The sequence below is a fragment of the Mus caroli genome, unplaced genomic scaffold (genome assembly GCF_978045245.1).
Source record: "Mus caroli unplaced genomic scaffold, Mus_caroli_1 scaffold_7, whole genome shotgun sequence".
In the NCBI taxonomy this organism is placed as follows: domain Eukaryota; kingdom Metazoa; phylum Chordata; class Mammalia; order Rodentia; family Muridae; genus Mus; species Mus caroli.
The window spans coordinates 49794722-49813845 of record NW_028227262.1 but is presented as its reverse complement, the minus strand read 5'-3'; positions in this window follow the sequence as shown (position 1 = coordinate 49813845).

The window sequence follows — 19124 nt, the reverse complement described above, 5'->3', positions numbered from 1 at the left end:
TGGAAGGGGCATGATAGGAAGGAACAATGCAATTTATAGCAGAGATAAAACCCAGGCAGAAGAACACTCACCTTATACTGCAATTAATATGAAAGTAATTATAAGGGTTGGTTCTAACTAGAATAGCCACTGAAATCAAGATAAAATGAGCAGAGTCTCTTCCTGGGGCTGGGACTTCATTCTATGACTTGAAAACTTACATGCTTTTCCCAAGTAGGACATGAAAATCTTCATTTTTCCAATGGTGCTGTTTAAACAGTGACTTGAAGTTGACTGCCTGCCCCAATAGCTGTAAAACCATCACAAAGTTTTACATTGTACATGATAGTGTGTTGAATAGCTGGTATGTCCACATAGAAGCTGGCTTGAGCACATATACCCCTGAGGGTAAATTTAAGCCATCACTTGTGATACTCCTGGGTGAGACCTTATGAGAAATAAGTTGTCATCAACCTTGGATGGAGTCAGACCAAGTGTGCCCTAATTTTAATGATTAATGGTTTTGTAAGAAGACAAAGCATGTGCGTGGTACAAGAAGGAAGGCTCTGTGAAGAGGGAGGAAAAGGAAATGTGACCACCGTAAGCCAAGAGAAGGCCATTGATGGCCAGAATGGAGGGAGGAGCAGGCCTGCTCTCCCTGAAGCCAGCTCCTCCCTGCTGACATCTGATATCATATCCCAGCAAGTGCAGAAAACACAGTTCATTGCTTTAAGTCATCCAGTTTATGGTATTGGGAAACTAATAACACACGTCTCAGACTTTTTTTTTCCATGTCTGCTTTAAGAAATTTATCCCAAATAAGCCTTTAAAAACCTCTACTGCTGAGGCTGGAGAGATGGCTCAGCAGTTAATAGCACTAGCTGATCTTCCAGAGGATCAGGGTTCAGTTCCCAGCAAGGGCACAGCAGCTCACAACTGTCTGTAACTCCAGTTTCAGAGAATCTGACACCTTCATGCAGACACACATGCAAGCAAAAACAGTATTGTATATAAAATAAAAAAATAAATGAATTATTTAAAAAAGTGAATTGATTTTTAAAAATCTGTGTTGTTGGAAAATACCAAATTTTCATCAAAGTTAATTTAAATGTACATGGCATCAAAGACAAAAACAGGTATTATTCGATCTTAATGAACAAAATGATGATGTCCTGAATTTAAAAACAAATCATACATTTTTTTTCTTTTGAAAGATGTTTAAATGTCAGTCTTTAGAGCCACGCTACTATAGCTCACTCAGTGGCAGGACATGAGGTTAAGGGGTGTAGTATTCTGACTTCCATCTGTAGCCCACAAGGAATGAATGAGCTGGGGAAGGATGAAGGAGAGAGGGAGGAGTGGGGCTACATAGACTCTGTCTCCAAAGTGCAGATAACATCAGCAACAACAGAAAATGCTCAACACCACCTAGAAGAGTTGTGATTCTCTACCATCAGCACATAACCAGCGCTGTGATCCCAGACCTTTACTCATTTCCTAAGAACTCAGTAATGGATGCTGAGCCGACAGACTTGATAATTATCCAGACTCTTAGTGTACTGTAAAGAGATGCTCAACACTGGGGCGATGGGCCTTATTGGTGTGATGTTCAGTGCTGGGGTGATACACAATGCTGGGGCCATACATGATACATACATGATACTGGGGTATCAGGAAATGGTGATTGTAAGTGAGGGTCCAGTGAGACTGCCAAACTAGACTGCTCCATGGGTAGAAAGCAAAGTTTATTGGGGAACTAAATGCCAAGTCTGTCTCTTGGGCAAGAGGGCAGAAAGAACAGCAGAAAGGTGGGAGCGCCATGCCGCTTTTATAGGGTAGCAGGTAACAGAAGGAGTATGAGTCAGAACAGCCTGGGAACTGGTCTGTGGACTTCAGTCTGTCACCAGCTTGTTTAAGTTCATTAGGGAACCCGATGCCCATTTCCAGAGGAAGTTGGCTGTAGGGGGCACAAAAGGAAAGTAACAGCTTCACCTGACAAAGAGAAACCTGATTTCCAAGCTTTCTGAGGAATTCTGAGTTTTGGTTTTGTTTATCTGCTAATAATTCTTCTGTTTAGACAAAGTGTGGAGCAGAGACTGAAGGAAAGGCCATCCAGAGACTGTCCCACCTGGGGATCCATATCATATACAGTCACCAAACCCAGATACTGTTGTGGATGCCAACAAGTGCTTGCTGACAGGAGCCTGATATAGCCATCTCCTGAGGGGCTCTACCAGTGCCTGACAAATACAGAAGTAGATGCTCTCAGCTAACCACTGGACTGAGCACAGGGTCCCCAGTGGAGGAACTAGAGAAAGGACCCAAGGAGCTGAAGGGGTTTGCATCCCCATAGGAGGAACAGCAATACGAACCAACCAGTATCCCCCAAAGCTCCCAGGGACTAAACCACCAACCAAAGAGTACCCATGGTTCCAGCCACATATATAGCAGAGGGTGGCCTTGTCAGTCATCAGTGGGAGAAAAGGCTCTTGGTCCTGTAAAGGCTCTATGCCCCATTGTAGGGGAATGCCAGGGCCAGGAAGTGGGAGTGAGTGGATTGGTGAGCAGAGGAAGGGGGAAGGGCATAAAGCATTTTTGGAGGGGAAATCAGGAAAGGGAATAACATTTGAAATGTAAATAAGGGAAATATCTAATTTATTTTTAATTTAAAAAAAATAATTCTTCTGTTTATCCCATCAAAGCCCAACCTGAGTTGAGCCCAAGCTGTCTCTCAGGATGTTGTCAGCTGTCAGCAGCAGTGCTGGTTTGGGGGGCCTGTTTTGGACCTAACAGTACTGCAGTAACTGATATGCAACGTTGGAGTGATATGCAATGGTAAGGCACTGGGCAATGCTGGGGTCATAGGCAATGTTTGGGGTGATAGAGGCTCCAAGGCTGAGAGCATGGGTTCACAGATTAGAAACAGTTTAGCACTGAAGAACAACAAAGACATTTTTCATAGGATAGCCTCAATAATTATTCATGTTTATGATGCGAACAGGTGTCATCACAAGGATGTCTGGTTTTACCTCCTGTGTCTTCAGAGATAGAGCGTCAGAAGCCCATAGGAAGCATCTACTGGATGTGTTAAATATCCGTGTTTTAAAGTAGCTTATGGGGAACTTTAATTATGTGGACATTTTCCTTAGCTACAGCACACAGCCTTCCATCTTTATTATAACAAATGTTATGCTAGCTGCCAAAACATAACATTTAATTTTGGAAACAATTTTTTAATTAATTTGTCCTTATTTAGAAATTTTTTGTGCATGTAAATGGGGTTGTCTGTGATCTGTGTTGATATTTAAGGTGCTTACATAACCATATGGAAAATGAGATGAAAATTCCTGTTTACATCTCTTGAACATTTTACATATTTTTTTAAAGTTCAAATTTTTTAATGTTAAAAGTGTTCTTGTTTATAACGCACATAAATATGTTTCTCAGAGAAGTAACTTTAATAAATGTCTTTTTGCTTGGATTGAAAGGCAGGGCTTTGGGTTCAGCATCTCACATGGTGTGGATGTTTGTGTCTCACACTGGTAAGGGGAACTCCCTAAGTTGTGTTTCTTGAGGTTCACAAATGTCTAGTCCCTAGTTTATGAATGTTTTTTGCAGGGTTCTGACCCAACAACTCAAACTTTATGTTTTTCTTTCTTCCTTTCTTTTCTTTACACAGTTTCAGCCACCATCCTGAGATTTCATGCTGGTGACCTTACAAATGGAGTTGGCATTTTTTTTCCCCAGCCACATTCAACAGTTTAAATTCTGCTTTTAAATCTGGCTGCCTTCAGGCAAAGTGTGCATCACAGGCTATTCTCAGTCTACTACTGTCTGCCCTTTTTGTTCACTTAAAATTTTCCCATCTGGCCCCCAAGGCATCTGAGGTTTTTGTACTTTGGCTACAGTCTATTCTCTAATTAACAACCAGTGCCAAAAGTTGCCAATTCATCGACTGTTGCAATATAAGATCTTCCTACTTGGGTTTTTAAACGGTTATGAAGTTTTAACCATGTGGAATAATTTTCCTAGAGTCATAAGGCTCACCAGAGAAGCCCCAGGCTCTCCTAGGAGTGGTCCAGCCAACTCAGAATTAGATGGGGAAGTGCACACACACTTGATGAGCCTGTGGCAGACTCTTTTCTGTTCTGGCCAGCATTTGATACCATCACAGGAAGCAGCTAAACTGGTTGAGCCTCTCCCCTGTCTCAGGCAGTGCCAAATAGCTTCAGAACCATGACTTCCAGGATGCTTGTTTCATTGATGACAGTGTGGGCCCAGTCTGGGACATAACCTGCTTCCATCATCCTGAGAACATTGCAAGAGAAAGCAGAGCATAGGATTTAACACTGAAAATTAGAAGTTGATCCTACTTCTTAGACTAAAATTGAGATTGACAAAATTGAGGTTTATCTACATAAACCCTTAAACAAAGATGTGGCTCTGAATCATAATTAGGGAACTGAGCGATAGGAGTGAGGCTGAGGATTTTGTCCTGTTTAATTTCTTAAAGGAATCTTTTCAAGAAGAAAAGGAAGTTGTCCAAGCATAGCTCTCATCCCTAGGCCATTTGAGGTTAGTTGTTGCCACATTTTGGCCACACATAGACTTGAAAAGATAGCTTTTGCATGGGATAGAACTTCCAAGTTTACCTACTACTTAATTGTGGGGTCCACGGCTCTGAGCCACCTAATTATTGATATACTAGGACTCCATAGGCTTCTGACTAGATTGTGCCAGGATTAGAATTAGGCTCTGTATAAAGTTCCAACCTCAGATCCTTTCCCCATCTGTTACACTAATACATTCCATGTTAAGAGCTGGTTTGTTAAGAAGCCATGAGTTACTGACAACAAAAAACACTTGAAACATGTTTGTATGAAGAATCTTGGCTGTGACAAGATTGCCTGGTGAATGGTAAAAGCCTAAGTCCATAAGTTTGGGACCAGTTTTTAAAACAAGGAACAAACCCAGGGGTCTCAGATTATTTTTTGTGTGATGAATACGTCCCTTAAAATGCCCCGCTTAATAAATAAATTCTTTATGGATACAGGATCCAAGTTCTGCTAAAAACAAATCTCACTTCAGTACACAATAACTAGGCAAAAAATTGAAATTTAAAATTGTGGGACCGTGGAAGGCAGCCTGTTTTCTGGTCGAGCTAGGTTTAAACCCTGGAGACCCAGCAGGTGTTCCTACAAGGGACAGAGGGCCTGTTTGCAGTGCTCCCAGACACCAGGCTCCTGACACGAGGCCCCAGCTCCATATTTCTATGGACATCAGTCACATAGGGCAACACCCCAAGCTCCTGTCTGGACTCTACCCCCATAGTTACCTGGCAACAGCCAGGTATGCTCCTCCCCACAGTTACCTGGCAACAGCCAGGTAGGCCTGACCCCACTCTAAAAGGGGCTAACTGCCCCCTCTTCTTGTTCTTACTCCTGCTTCCCCCTTGCTTCTCTCTCACCCTCTTGCTCCCCCTCTCTCTGCATTCCCTTCTCCCCTTTTTCCACATGGCTTTGGCCAGCCTCTACTCCTCTACTCTTTCCCTCTCTCTGCCTTTCTACAATAAATGCCTTAAAAGTATGAACTGTCTCTTCTCATCAGGACCGCTGAGCTAGAGCAATGGAGCAGGTCTTCCTCTAAAGAGCCCCACATCTAATCCCCTGTGGGAGGCCTCTCTGCATTCTCAGCTACCCTACTGCTTCCTCTGAGCCAAGGCAAGCCTGCTGGACTGAGCAACCCAGAAGACTCTCATCCCAACTGGGACCCAGCAGGTGTTCTCTCCCTGCCCCTTTCCCTTCTTCCTGGAGCCAGAGCAAGCCCCATGGGCTCCTACTTCATTCTCAGCTCTTCTGAAACATTCAGTGGTGTCTGTAGTGCCTGAGAGTCTGAGCCTGACTCTGGCAGTTCCTCGGGAACCTCAGACTGCATCTCCCCACCTCTGGAACAGGGTCCTGCAGCTTCTCACAGCCTGATGCCTGCCCTGCAACAGCGTTGGGTGCACACAGTCAAACTTCCTTCATTTGCCTCCATGACTGGGATTCAGTTCCTAGTACCCACAGCAGGCAGCTCACAACTGCCTGTAGCCCCAGCTTTAGGGGAGCCAAGGCCCCATTTTGAACTCTGTGGACACTGTACTAACATGCATGTGTATACACATATACACCTTTTCAAACTGAGCAGAGTTATTTGACAGAAAGCAACATACTCACCTGTACAGTTAACAAACATCTGCAGGACTTGTATTCTAGTAATAGCAGAACGGTGCAGAGTGAAATCAAAGACAGCTCTCAGAAGTGAAGAGCCATTCCATGCTCGTGGATTGGAAGCTTCGACACAGCAGCAGTGTGACTCGCCCTCAATTAATCTATATACTTCATGCACTTTTGAGTCACAATCGCAGCGAGAGTTTTCAAAGATACAGGCAAGTTTATTCTAAATTGTACATGGATAGGCTCAAGTTCCGAAGTAGCTAAAGTGACTCTGGCAAGGATGAACACTGTGATAGAAATGACCTTCCATGAAGGTGTGCTATACTCAATCAGTAGCATGTGATACTGATGGATGGATAAACACCAAGGAATGGAACAGACTGGAGGGCAGACACAGACCCACACAAATACGCCCAAAACTGACTTAACAAACGTGCAGAACCACCTCAGGAGAGAAACAGCTTCAGGATGGATGTTGCTCGTACAGTTGGTCATTCCCAGAATAAAAACAACGGATGGAATATGACTGTAAATGTCACTGTCTATAAAGAAAAATTAACCCAAAATAATCATATATTTAGCTATAAACCTATTAGGCAAACACAGATGAGACTCTTAAGAATCTAGGGTCTAAGCAAAGGTTTCTTTACACCAAAGCATGATCCAAGGAAAGGAAAAAAAAAATCAATACATCATGCTTTACAGTTCAAACGCCACCGCCCTTTGAAAGCCAGCACGAGAGGATGAAAGACAGCTACAGACCAAGAGATTGTTAACCATAGATCCAGCAAAGGACGTCTTAACACATGTAAAACATTCTACAAATCCAATAAAAGTTAGACAATAAAGTGAGAAAGTGGGCAAAGGATATATAAGTTAGATATTTTATAGACAAGGATACATGAAGGCGGGCAAAGGGCAAGCTCTTACATGTGATTAACCATTAGGGAAATGTAAGTTGAGCCTTAATGAGATTTTCCTACATACCTCTTAGAATATCTTTAAAAGGAAAAGAAGAAGGACTGAAAGGGTGGTTCTGCAGGTGAGGAGCACGCTCTGTTCTTACAGAGGACTTGAGCTGGGTTCCTAGCACACATGCTGGGCGGCTCACAACCACCTGTCACTCCAGCATTGGGGATCCAGTGCTGCCTTCTAGTCTCTGCAAGCACTGCACTCGCATGCACAAACCCGTGTGTGTGTGTGTAATTAAAAATAAAAAATCTAAAAACAGAAAAAGAAAATAGAACAAACTACATTTGCTAAAATAACTTTTTAAAAACAGAAATGCCACTTCTAAATGTTGGGGAAATTGTGGGGGGCGGGACTGAACTATTTGCACAGTGCTGGCATGAATGTAAAACTGCACAACCATTATGAAAAATAGTTCTTCAGTTTACAAGAACATTAAATCTGCAGCAACCATAGGATGCAGCATTCCAGTCCTGGGCTTATCCCACAGAAATAAATTCACATTCATATAAAACCCTATAGACAGATATTTATAACATCAGTACCTGTAATCGTCCCAAACTGTAATAAGCTCAGATTTCCTTCAACAGGTGAAACCAACTATTATTCTGTAACCCACAGGGGGGCATAAAGGATGAAAAACTCCTTAGTGCCCATCACGTGATTACCTACGTAAGGCAACCGTGGAAGATAACTTTTTCTCTCTTTAAAGAAGATGTATGTATTCGTTTCTTTTATATATGTGCCTGTGTTTTCCCTTTGTGAGGTTATGTGCACCATAACACACCTGTAGAATTTTTACTACAGCTTCCCAAATTGTATCTGTTGGGAAGATGGAGCCAGATGCACTAGAGTCTCTCAGAAGAATAGGATCAGCATGGTGAATGCGTGCTTGGATTGGAGAATCTCCAGGAAATGAAGCCAGGGAAATAGAGTCAAGTCCAGGGGGCTGGAGAGGTGGCTCAGTGGTGAAGAGCACTTGCTGCTGTTGCATAGGACCTGGACCTGCTTCCCAGGACCTACACGGTGGACTATAACTATCTGTTACTCCCTTTCCAGGGGAGGGACTCAATACCCTACGGCTTCCACAGACACCTGCAGACAGCTTATGGTGCACATAAACTCACAAAAGCAAACACACACACAGAGAGAGAGAGAGAGAGAGAGAGAGAGAGAGAGAGAGAGAGAAGTAATGAATAGATTTTTTTTTTGGTATATAAAGAGAAAAAGGTGAATTCAAAGGTAGGATTTAGAAGTAAGGTTACAACTTCCAGGAATTGGGAGTTTCAGAGGAGGAAGGATGAAGCTTTATACGAAAAGAGAAAACATTTGTGGTGTTGGAACTGTTCAAGATCTTGACTGTGGTTTTAGATTGATGAATCCAAATAGCTAGTAACATATAAACTTGACACACTGTCTATGCCACATACAAAGGAGGACACATGCAAATGCGACCTACCGTCTGGGCAGGAACAGTGGATCTCAGCATGGTTGCTATCACAGTTGCAGTATTTTATCTAAACTGTATCTATTTGGAAAGACTGTGCCCAATGCAGTATGGATCTCTCAGAGGGAGTTCTTAAACCCACAGGGGAGGGCTAGGGAGATCACCCCATCTGTGAGATGCTGGCCTTACACTCAGAGGCTGGGCATGGTGGTGTGGACTCCTTAATCCCAGCACTGGGGAGCGGAGACAGATGAATTCATGAGGTTCTCTGACCAGCCAGCCTAGCCTGGTTTGCAAATTCCAGGTCAGCAAAATCGCTTTCTCAGGAAAGGAAATGGCAGCTGAGGAATGACAGCTGAGGTTGTTGTCCTCAGACCTGCATAAACACACACTTGCTTACACCAACACACTCACATACACACACACACACACACACACACACACTGTAGTGATCTAAAAATAAAAGATGATTTAAAATTAATAACAATATCTCATTTAAGTGGGGATTGAGGAACTGAAAAGGAAGATAATTAATGGATCTTTGGTAAAGAAAGGAACAATAAGAAACGTCTTCACAAAGGTCACTGTGACTATGTTATGTATCAGAGATTTAATCACTGTGTGGCACTATGTGTTCTAGGAATTGCCAAACATGCAAAAAAGAGCCATCCTTCCTTCCATAAGAACACTAACCTTCCTTCCATTTGTATGTGCAGGGACAAACTGAGCCTTCCCCTTCCTTCTTATTCTGAGAAGAAATACTCAAAAAATGTTAACGTTTGAATTTCTGCCTAAAATTTTAACTGATCCGTGGCTCTGGTTATTGGGGAGGGATGATTTTTCTGTGGTAAAATTGATCTTGCTAGTTTCTCCTCACTGGGAGATACATTGGATATTGACTGGTTTGGGTTTGGTTTGGTTTTACATTTTTAAAGTGTGTGTGTGTGTGTACATGTACAAGTGCTTGTACTTGTATATACTGGCACACTGCAATGCAGGTATATCTATCTACAACCATCTGCAACCGAGTACTATCTTCTGAAATAGGTTTACCTCAGCTTTTCATCCCTCAACTCTGTAAGCTAGCAGGCTAATACAGGTATGTTGAGGAATAACGTTATTAAACTAGCTCCTGTTTATTTACTCTCTCTCTCTCTCTCTCTCTCTCTCTCTCTCTCTCTCTCTGTGTGTGTGTGTGTGTGTGTGTGTTTGTGTGTGTATGTGCCTGTGCATGCATGTGTCAGATACATCCCTGAACAATAATAATAGAGCAATGGCCAAGTTCAAAATTCAAACATTAATATACAAAAAACACTGAGAAGTAAGCACAATATAAAAGATGTTGGATAATAAAGGATGAGGAAAAAAAGAATGAACTCAAGACGGGGAGCAGGATGAGGGTAGGAGTTTTAATTTTATAAGCACTGCATCTTGAACACTCAGGGTATCATAAACTAGCCTCTACCTTTAAAATTATACATGTGGTGCAAATGCAGAGAGTCTTCCTCACTCGAAGTTAAACCATTTGCCTCCAGAGAAGGTTAACAGGGAATGTTAATTCTCCACTCTCCAGATCTCTGTCTTTAAAAGGAACTGTCTTTTTATATTAAAACACGAGGACAGTAGCCTTTGGAAAAGATGTGCACTCTAATTAAAATGGAGAGATTAGCTGCCCCAGAATATTTGCCAAGCCTAGGAAGGTAATTTAAGGAAGTGTATACAATTTTATCTGGCTTTAATTTTTAATGAGATAATTTATAATGTGTGCCTATGTCTCTCATATACCTGCATTGGCTAAATGGTGAACCTGTTTACAAACAGTGTTGTAAAACCCTGGTGTGGAACACCATTTGGATTCATTGGTCAATGCTAGAGTTTCGTGCCTGCCTTTCAGACTCTTTTAGTTTAAGTGGGTTGGGTTCCCAGTTTAAGATTCTGAAAAGGAAAACTATGTCGAGAAATCTACTTTGAAATGAGTTGATTAGTCCTTTTGTGGGTTAGCCCCTTTGTTAGTCCCTTTGTTGATTAGCCCTTTTGTTGATTTGCCCCTTTGTTGGTTAGTCCTTCTGTCGGTTAATGCCTCCTTCGTTAGTCTATTTGCTGGCTAGTCCCTTTATTGATTAATCCCTAGTTGGTTAGTTCGTTTGTTAATTAGTCCCTTTTGTTGATTAGCCCCTTTGTTGGTTAGTCCCTAGCTGGTTAGTGCCTCCTGGTTAGTCTATTTGCTGGTTTGTCCCTTTGTGGATTAATCCCTAGTTGGTTAGTCCATTTGTTGGTTAGTCCCTTTATTGGTTAGTCCATTTGTTCTTTGCTGCATCTAACTCATAAGTATCCACTATGCCTTGGTATCCAAAGCCATGCGTGTTTGAGTAAGAGCAAGTACATTTCATATGATAATAGACTCCATTTCATATGGACCATGTCACAAAAATTATAGAATGTTAATTAATATTTGGGTTCTCCATTTCTTTCACACACAAATCATGATTGGGTTTTCCACCCAACTAAGGGCAGTCTTGAACAGGCGTCTTGCTTTGACCAATGAAGACTACAAATGGCAAGGTAGTATTAAGGCTTTTTTCCCATATATATTTTGCTTACATGAATTAATTACACAATTCCATGCATACACATACCATTCACTGATTAAATTCAATGTTCATTTGTCCTCAACCTTTCTACTAAAGACCTTGAATGATCACTATATTTTGAGTAGACTAACTCTTAGCTTTCACATGAGAGACAGATTTCATCCCTGTTTTTCTGGCTAGCTTGGTTCACATAATATAAAGTCCCCAGTGGAATTGACTGCAAATGACAGGATTCTGTGAGTGCACACAGGCCACGTTTCTTTATTAATTCTTCTGTAGAGGGACACTCAGGCCAGCACTTCATCTTAGCCCAATAAGCATGAGCATGCTGGCATCTTTTGGTAAATTGTGCCCCTTCACTTTGACTATCCATTTGTGTGATATGTCTTTGTTGAGTTTTGTTAAGGACCAATGGTACCAACTGCCTGTACTGATAAGAAGCATTGTTACCATCACATATGAGAACTTCATTTTCTTCATGCTCTCCCCAGCATGCTGGCTTTGTTTGAGTCCCCCTAAGTACAGTGATAATGCATTCCTTTCTCCTAGAGAGACTATTCACCCCAGAAAGAGCACCATGACAGATCAAAGAAAGGATTCTTTCCAAGTTCAGCTTGTGAAGCAATGAGTTCATTTACAGGAGCATTGGTAAGTCACAGGAGCAGGAGTGACCCCAAGGTCAGCTGCTTCACCGAAAAATCACATCCCAGAATGGGCGACTATCTCCTAAAAGCCGAATAGAGTCCGCCCTTCTGTTAGCAGTCTCCCTCCTACATGCTTCAGTGTTCAACACCTCCCAAGACCTCAGGCAGCTGAACAGAACTACATGGAGGCATCTAGAAGGGGCTGTGGGATGATGAGAATGACTAGCATCTCAATTGAGAGTCTACTGACTCTTCCCACACCCTCTTCCCATGAGGGAACGTCTACCGGGTCTTCCAAGGGTAGCCACAGCGGCTCTGATGAGGATAGTAACAGCCATCTATGCCCGGAGGACAGTGTTCCACAGTTACTATAGTATCCGTTTGCATTTTCCTGGTGGTTAATGAATGGGATTTGTTTCCATTTATTTATTGGCCATTTGTATTTCTTGATCACAGTCACGTCAGCTCTGACCATTTGCTCTTTCATTTTTCCATTACTTAACTTTTAGCCCTTTTTTTCCCCCACAGCTCTATGGATTCTTAATATTTATCTCCTATCTGATGAAGCTGCACATACTGGATCTACTTCTGAGTGTTGTCTCTTGTACTGTGGCTTGTTTCCTTGGCTGTACAGAAGGTCGTTTTTAGTTTGATGGACTTCCATTTGTCAAGTTTGCTTGTTTCCTGGATTTTGTAGGTGTTGGGTGGGGGAGGTTCCATCAAGATAATTATCTGAAGGAGAATCTTAAGGGATTCCCCCTATATTTTCACCAACCTAAATCTTGCATTTCTGTTTTGGATCTGTTTCCAGGTGATTTTTGTACAGGGTAAGGGACGGGACTCAAGTTCACAAAGGTCTGCATGTGGCTATCCAGGTTTCTCAGCGCCTGAGTGGCTGCCTTTGCCTAATTGTTTTTGGGAGGGCTCTCTTTGACTCTCTAAGCAAGGTTTTGTTCTGCAACCCTCTCTCCATCAGATCGTCTGCTTCGTGTTTTCTTGGTTGCTGAGGCTCCATTGCAGGAACTGAGGTCAGGTGTGTTGGTTTTGATGCCACCAGGTTTGCTGGTTTTGTTCGAGATTTCCTTGGACATTTGGAAGGGACTGGGTCATTAACCGTATTCTTGTGGATTTTAGGATTGTCCTTTTCTCATTCTGTGAAGAATTCCATTAGTATCTCCACGGGGATTTCACTGAGTCTGTGACTCTTTTCTGGCACTTGTAGTGTTTAACAACATCCGTTTTTCTAACCATGAACACAGTAGGTCCCTCTTTCATCAGCATTTTTTTCATCCCAGGTCCTGTATTTCTTTGTGTACACTAGGCCATGAATTTGTATGCGCTCCAGCAGCTCAGGCGTTTTTCCGTTAGTCCTCACAATGTGTGCGTCTCTGGATGGCGCAGGATGGCGCTTCGACTGAACCCAGGTGCCCTTCTCTTTGGCTTCCTTTTCCTTCTGATCGTTCTCCTTCACCCGCTTCAGGAAGCTATCTCTGCTCTTCGAGTGCTTCACGCACTGACTGACAGATCCTCTTGGCCAGAATCATTGCCTTAACTTGCTTGTTTACAATGATGCCCACAGCATGCTGGGTAACACTGTAGACTCTTCCGGTTTTGCCATGGTAACACTTACGGGCGTTCCTTTTTGAACAGTGCCCATTCCCTTGCTGTCTACAATATCACACTTTTCTTGTAGAATCGCCTATATGTGGACAGAGGAACAACTCCATGTTTCCTTAAAGGCCTAGAGAACATAGAGTGGGTGTCGCTCCTTTTCCCTTTGTGTTGGTCATTTTGGTGAGTTACTAGAAGATGGCTGCCATGGCTGAAACTGGGTTTTCATTTTAAATAGCTTTTACTTACACAGTGCAGTCAGTTTTTATCCGTAGATATGTGAATAGGGTTGCTTTCACAGTTTCCTTTCCAGCTGACTCATTATTGCTATATACAGAAGGTACTCATTTTTCTATATTCATTATGTTATTGCTATTTTAATAAATTTACTTAACTCAAGTATTCTTTCATTGGGTCATTTAAAATGTGAGTGTATGTGTGTGTGTGTAAATAGGTAATAATGACAGATGATGATAGATAGATACATAGAATAATAGATAGGTAAGATAAATAGATGAGAGGTAGATAAAATTAGATTAGATAGATAGATAGATAGATAGATAGATAGATAGATAGATAGATAGATATAGGGAGATAGATAATAGCACATCTGTTATAAGCAAGGATATGTCTTATATTCCTTTTTCTTGCCTAATTGCTTTAGTAAAATCTTGAGTGCTGTATTAAATAAAACAAAAAGGAGTGTCCTGAGATGGGACTACAAAGGGTTTCTGAACACAGAGCTGCCCAAACACAAATACTAGCTTCCTTCTCAAGATGGATCCTGGCTCCAGCATGCTGGAGATGATATGAGATCCTGTGAGGACTGTAGAAAGTTGCCAGTAGATAGTTGAATTAGTGACCATTATTGTTTCTGGGACAAAACACCCATCAAAAGCAAATTGAGAAAGAGACTATTTTTGGTTTACAGTCAGAAGGGATTCAACTCATCATGGTAGGGATTGTCCAGTAGTTACAGTTTGAAGTACCTAGTACATTGTGTGCAGGAACAGAAAGCAGAGAGATGGATATTGATTCTCCAATCACTTCTTGCTTTGTAAGCAACCTAGAAACCCAGTGCATGAAGGGGTAGAGCCCACATTTAGAACAAGTGTTCCTACCTCAATAAACCCAGTCTAGAAAATCGCCCACAGACAGATATGCCCAGAAGTTTATCTTAGATGAGTCTGTACACTGTCAAGTTGGCAAATCAATATTAACTGCACGCCTATGATGGTGGGGTTGTGTGGAACTGTCTTTCATCCAAGCCCTGCAGAGGGGAGTCTGCACATCTCCTGGATGTGCGACTGTGGGGGGAAGATTCTCTAGGGTTAGTGGTTTGGTTCTTTCTCTGCTATCACACCAAGTCTCTGAATCTTACAAGAGCCCAATCTCTGTGCTCTGGAATTGACACCTGAAAATGCCACCACATTCCATTTCCTTAGGCTCTTCCTGGAGCATCGGCACCTCTATCCAGCCTTCTTCCAGAGAAGATTTAAACGCTGTGTATGATTGATTCCCTCTGTTTCCTTTTCCAAAGTTGGTCCTCATGGACTCACGGGACAACATAGATCATCCTGGGTCCCAATGTAAACAGAAGCAGTCAAGGCCCAGAATGGACATGTAACATGAGAACTTTCAAAGTCTTGTTCTGTTGGAGGAATTTTGATTACTGCATCATATTTTACACTCTGACTCATAATTAAACCAATTTTTAAACAATATGAAAACATGCAAACTATGCCAACAATGGGATCCTTTGGATTAATTCATTGGAAAAGTGTAAATAATTTTATGGCAGTTTGGTGGCAACTGCATGGTTAAATTGTCTTGTTAGTGTGTTTCTAACCTGATTTGCCTGTACAAGGTTTTTGTACCTCACCACAATTTCCTCTTTTGTTATCTAACGGTGCTTATAACATATTGTGGTAGCCAATGTAACATCCTGGAACTTAGTATGGTGGTGTTTATAACACATTGTGGTAGCTAGTGTAAGATCCTGGAACATAGTAGGACCTCAGAACATAGTGTTGCCCTTCCTCGTGTTGTTCTCTTTATTTTCCCAGCTAAGTAGTTCAGCTTAGCTAAGAGAATATGAAGTGTGATATTTGTTTAGCAGAAATAATTGTATCCTCAGCATATCAGAAGCCAACTACCAGCTCAGCCAGTAAACATCATTCTTCAAGTTTGATACAGATTTGAGGGCTTCCTGTAGAAGCCTGTGGAAGACCTTTCTGGGCGTGCTATATTAGTTACCTCTCTTCTTGTTGTAACAAAAGAGTTTTAGGTGTGAAGAGTTTCTTTAGGCTCCATTTGAAGAGAAGTATCTGTCGCCGCGGGTCCCATTGTGTCTGTAGTAAGAGGTCCGAGAATGATAACGGGAAGCTTGCTTTCTCATCTTCTCCCTTTTTCTTCTGGCTAAGACCCTAGCCCTCGTATGCGCTGCCCACATACAGGTGGGTCTTTTCTACTCAGGAAAGTCTCTCTGGAAACTTCCTCATGGACATGCCAAGAGGTGTGTCTTCTCGATGATTCTAAGTCTAGTCCAGTAGATAGTGATGAGTAACACTCATGAGCACTTGAGACACACATAGGGCTATGTCTCTCGGAAGATGACATAGGAGAATTGTGCATCCAAGGGACAATCTGCATTGCTCAACAAGACCCCTTCCCAAATAAAATAAAATGAGATTGGGCAGGGGGAAAATTTGGTGGGAGGCTTTTTCAAGTCATGCCTATTTCGTTTTCCTAGCCCAAGTCTGATTTGCTAACCTATTAGTACCTATCACTCAGGGGAGGGCAGATTATGCAGTAGCCAAAGAAAGCAAAAAACAGTAGAGAGGTAAACTTGAGTCCCTTTCATCTCTAAAACGGTGGCCAAAATAGTGATGCACACTGTCCTTAGGGGTAGCCTGTCCATCAGAGTTAGCTGCAATTCTATCCCACAGACTTTACTCTGGTACCCCAGATGAAAGAAGCCACTTTTATTTAGAGCATCCACTAGCCCTAAGAGACCGTAATGATGATGTGTGGTCCTGGTGGGTGGCACCATTTGGGCCCATTGGGGAACCTTTGGGAGGCAGAATCTTGCTGAAGGATATATGTTAGTGTTCCAGATAGAAAGGATTCTGGGAGTTAACAGCCTAGCCTCACTTCCAGTCACTTCATTCTTGTACTTGGAGTTGAGGATATGATCTCTTAGCTTTCTGCTCTAACCACCATACCTACCTGCTTGCTGTCATGCCTGCCCACCATGGTGGACTCACAGCTCTGGAACCACAAGTCCAAATAAATCCATACGTTTTTGGTCATGGTATGCTTGCTATCTGCAACAAAAGACATAACCAATATTCCATGCTTCTAAAGGGAATGCCTCTGTCATTGATGGGATTTGTCATGTCATTATGTCTGTCAGAACAGGAGAAGTGTGCTTGCCCTTTGAATACCACCCTTAGCAAATTGTGAATGTGAAGTTCAGAAAATTTAGACAGTTGTTTCTCTGAGCCAAGACCAGAATTCCATTCTACTCTCCAGCTCTCTGCTAATCTTCTTGCTTATGTCACAATGTTCAGTGGTGTGTGTGTGTGTGTCTGTGTGTCTGTGTGTTTCTAGGAGCATGCATGCCTCTGTGTGTGTGTGTGTGTGTATTGTGTATTTGTATATTCCTGTTTGCATAGGTATGGGCTCACATAGGTGTGCATGTATATAAATATGTGTGCATCTGGAGCCAGAGTTTGCTGTCTGGTGACATCTTCCATCCATCCCCACGTTATTTCCTGAGGCAGGGTTTCTTGCTGAATTGAGAGATTGCTGATACAGCTAGTCTGTAGCCAGTTTGCCTTCCACGTTCTGTTTTTACAGACAGGCCACCATATTTGCCTAGCTTTTATGTGAGGGCTGAGGGTCTGAGCTCTTGTCCTCATGTTTACACAGCAAGTTCTTTGTCCACCGAGCCATTTCTCTAGCCCCTGTGCCACAGTTTTAAAACTGGCACCACTGCCACTGATATGACAGATGGTAGAAAGAACTCAGTTGGTCAGCGAGTCCCAAGAAGGATTTAAGACATAGAAGAAAGAACTTGATATCCTGTTTGACAGGAAGCTACCAGGTGATCACTTCCCTATACGTATCTCAGTGGTCTAAGAAGAAGTGTGTGTGTGTGTGTGTGTGTGTGTGTGTGTGTGTGAAGCTGCTGATGCCTCTTCTATGATTCTGCCTTTAAACAAATGTGTTGATAAACGGGAGTCCCTGTCTCAGTGTCCCCCAAAGTTAGGAATTCCACCTTCAACCTAATTGCCTCTCTCTTGTTCTCGCCAGGCCAGTGGTTTGGATTGCACTTGATCATTTGAAGCTAAGTCATAGTATACAATGGGAAGGTTTCCGCTTGGAGCTTTAACCCCTGTGTGGATGGAAGTGACCTTGTGCTTGCTTTTAAAGCTGTGTGGGCACACTTCCAACAAAAGATGAGTATCTTTGTAAAAAATAGCATTAACTAAATGGAGTTGCTAAAGTGAAAATCATTAAATATTGACCGAGTCTCTGGGTGGTTGCGTTCATCCTATCTCAGAAGGCCTGTGCAAGTGCAGTCATGGTGGTAGCCCAGGTCAGTGACATGGTGCATCCCAAGGACCCTCAGTGTCCTCTACGTGATTTGGCTAAGGCAACTTCTTCATGTTCCCTCAGTGCTATTATTCCTCCACTTCTCCTGGTTTCTGAATTTCATCTTGACTTGTTGTTAAGTCAGCCATTGTGCGCAAATGTTATCTTTGCCTGCTTAGATGCCTTATGCTGCAGACATTTAAATAATTGTCTGTCAGATCATCATCTGGTACTGCAGCTTGTGACTGCCCACAATGAGGCCTTTCTGAAAAGAGGGCATGTGATTGTGCCTAGAATGGTTCCATAGGGGCTTGTGCCACAGCTTTGGTCCTAAGGGGGATGACTTATTGGGAAGTCAGGAGGTCAGACCTAGTTGGAAGAAGGTCACTGGCAGTATCTCTTCAGAGGACATACTATACACACACACACACACACTAACACACATCTTTATTGTTTTGTGCTTTCTTTGGTAATTCATACCCTTCCCTACTCTGGGTAACATGTACTAATGGGTTAGCTTTTACCTCTTTGTCCCCATCCATATCTCTCTCCAACTTCTCTTGATCTTCTTCATCATGAAATGAACACTTATCTGCCACTATAACCCTCTGTCATGATGTCCTAAATCAATGGAGTCTATTGAGTATTGACCAACCCTCTAAAATCTAGAGCCAAAGTAAAGCTTCTTTCTTTAAGTTGGTTTTCTTAAGTATTTTGTCACTAACACAGTGAGGAAGATCAGATTTCATCGCAATGTAGAGAGTAATCTTGAATATTTGGTGTCATGACGTAGAATCTCCTCCTATCTGTACACACACCACTGCTATTGATAGATCTGCCATTTTTAAATGTAAACATCTTCACAGCTGACAAAAATTAACAATGATCCCTTAGTAACCTCTAATACTAAGTTCATGTTCATATTTCTTTTAATTTTTTTCAAATTTCTATTTTATATGTGAGAGTGTTTTCCCTGTGTGTGTGTGTGTGTGTGTGTCTGTCTGTCTGTCTGTCCATCCAATGTAGTACATACCTGATGCCCATGAAGGTCAGGATATATTGCACTCTC